This window comes from Castanea sativa, chromosome 2 (assembly GCF_040712315.1).
Source record: "Castanea sativa cultivar Marrone di Chiusa Pesio chromosome 2, ASM4071231v1".
NCBI lineage: Eukaryota > Viridiplantae > Streptophyta > Magnoliopsida > Fagales > Fagaceae > Castanea > Castanea sativa.
The window spans coordinates 21,965,680-21,968,876 of record NC_134014.1 but is presented as its reverse complement, the minus strand read 5'-3'; positions in this window follow the sequence as shown (position 1 = coordinate 21,968,876).

Genomic DNA, 3,197 nt, shown 5'->3' with positions numbered 1-3,197 from the left:
ACACATTATATGATGTATGCATGCTACGCCAATCATTTTTTTAAGAAACAAATACACATACAAATGATAAGGAATGAGGTTCTAACATCCAACACAAATTATAATAGATGATTAAAATAAGTTAAAATACATAATCAGTTTTTGGATATTTGGTAATAAATATAGTGCAATGATGACTCTTTTGTTTGTTGATATAAAAAGAGTACACTTCAATGTGTAAAATAAAATGAAATTTTTTTGGTAAAAAAATGACAAAATTTCTTTTGTTAATCAGGGAAAGAAATCTTAAACGAGTAAAATAAATGTATAAAAGGACTATTCTCATGGCTTAAGAAAATAAATATATAAAATAAAAAGGAGGAGGCATGCATCTACGGCATATATAAAGCAATTTTTACTATATAAGATATGATATATTTAGGTTTGTTCATCAATTGAATTGGAGTGGTTTTTGGGCTATTTTATCACCAAACCGACTAGGTTAGTTTTCCACCGACTGGTGCCGATCAAGACCGCCTGAGGTTGATTTTCCAAATGATGAGAATCAACAAGCATTCAAGGATCCATTGCATGTTCCAGTTGGGCCTATTACAAGAGCAAGATCCAAGAAGATCCAAGAAGCACTTAATGGGCTGATTCAAGAGATTTGGGCTGATTCTAACGCAGGACATTCCAAGCTTGGCCCAAAGGAAGACGAAAGTGTAATAAATTTAATTCAAGCTACTTAGGGCTGATCTGGCTTAATTGGGAGTGATTTATGGCATGAATTAATTTCTGATTGACTTTCCAGCTCTATATTAGTTAAGGCAGATTTTTTCCTATTTTGGATCTGCTAATTTCAGACCAAATCAACTTTTATTTAGGGTTTTATTATTTAGTACGTTTTTTAGGTATTTTCCTTGTTTTTAGGTGCATTTAATGCTTTTTAGGTCAAACTTGATTCCAGATATGGTAAGGTATCAATTAGGAGTTATTTTAGAATATATTTTCTTGTCTGTCAAGTTTTATGGAGCCCTTAAATAGGCCCTGAAGTCTGTAAACGTTTTTGAAGATTATTATTGAATAAAATTCAGAAAAGGTGAGGCTTTGCTCTCTTTTGGTTATTCAAGAACTGTGAACTTATCAAGGATTCTTCCTTGTGGCGTTCAAACTTTATACCTTTGGTTCGTGATTCTTTATAATCATTGGGTCAAGGTCAACTTATACCTTTGGTTCGCGTTTCGATTATAAACGTTGGGTCAGGGTTTCTATCAAATATCTGATTTTTTAGCTTTCCTGGGTTAAATATTCCAATATTTTTGTTGGGTCTCAAAGCGTGTCGATTGAGGTTCGCATCATTTGGTATCAGAGCACAGGTTCTAAAATCAGTTTTTTATCCATTTATCTTTTGTTTCATGTTATCATCCTATCCTGTTTCTTTTGTGTTCTTCATTCATCGTTCTTATTTTTTTTGTTTTTGTTGAAGTGCACTAGGTTAAAATCGTGCACCTAGTTCCCCAAAAAAAAGAAAAAAAAAAAAACGTGAAAAAAAAAGAAAAGACATCTGAAAGAAAATAGCAAAAAAAAAAAAAAAATTTTGTTCGTAGTTTCAGTTCTATCAGACCAAAATATTGTTTTCTTTTTGTCTTCTTCCTTTGATTTGGTATTTCTGTCATATATTTCTTGCCATTGGTATTTGTTTTAACACTACAAGTTGAATTTCTTGATCAAGTTTATTAGTTCATTGCAGAACTGAAAAGGCGAAGCTACGAGTGGAAAAAGGCAAGAGAGTGTGAGACTAATATCGGGAAAAAGCCAATTTAAGAGTGAAACACGAGTGGGAGTGACATAATTTGAGTGCAAACACGTGAGGGAGTGTTGTGAGGAATTATTTCTAACAATTCTCTGTTGTTTCAAAAGTATGTCTTTCTGGTGTGAAACATCAAATAGGGAAGGACAGGAGGAGTCGTCCATCATTTTACAGGCTATGCAACAACAATTTGAACGCATGAACGTGGTATTTAATGAGATTCGGGATCGGATGGATAGGCAGGACACTGTTATTGCTACTTTGCGTGAGGAGCGTCCCCAAAGAGGCCCTAATGCTAGAAGGCAAGAAAGGCGTTCTCGCATGAATGATTCTGATGACTACCACGAGGATGAGTTTGAAGATGAAGAAGATCAATCTTCATTGAACAATGAGAGCAGGTTTGTGCCAAGGAGAGAAAGGCGTGGTAGAGGTTTCCGAAGAGATCCAAGATGGCAAGATGGGACTGACAGGAACCTAGGAAACATAAAAATGAAGATACCAACATTCCAAGGGAAAAATGATCCAGAAACATACTTGGAGTGGGAGAAGAAGGTGGAGTTAATCTTTGAGTGCCACAACTACTCCGAGGAGAAAAAGGTAAAACTCGCTGTCATTGAGTTTACTGACTATGCTATTATATGGTGGGATCAACTTGTGATGAACAGAAGGAGAAACCATAAGAGACCTATTGAGACTTGGGAGAAAATGAAGGCAATCATGAGAAGGCGGTTTGTTCCTAGTCACTACTATAGGGACTTGTATCAGAAATTACAGAGTCTTACTCAAGGCTATAGGAGCGTGGATGACTACCACAAGGAGATGGAGATTGCCATGATTCGGGCAAATGTAGAGGAGGATAGAGAAGCTACCATGGCAAGGTTTCTGAACGGGCTGAATCGGGACATTGCCAACGTGGTGGAGTTGCAGCACTATGTGGAGTTGGAGGACATGGTGCACATGGCAATAAAGGTGGAACGACAGCTTAAAAGGAAAGGAACTCGGTCATTTCAAAATCCGGGCTCCTCTACTTCATGGAGGTCAAATGGGAGGAAAGACGAAGGGGCTGTTTTCAAGTCCAAATCCGAACCACAAAAAAGGAGAGATGAAGCTCCCAATGTCAACAAAGGTAAAAATGAATCCCAGACTCGTAATCGTGATATTAAGTGTTTTCGTTGTTTGGGAGTAGGTCATATTGCTTCACAATGCCCAAATAAGAGGACCATGATCGCACGTATTGATGGAGAGGTGGAAACTGAAAGCGAGGAAGATGATGACCAGATTCCATCACTTGAGAATGCTTGTGATGATGAAGTGGAGTATCCAGTGGAGGGTGAGTCGCTTGTTGCAAGGAGTGCTTTAAGTGCCCAAGTCAAAGAGGATGACATGCAACAACAAAGGGAGAACATTT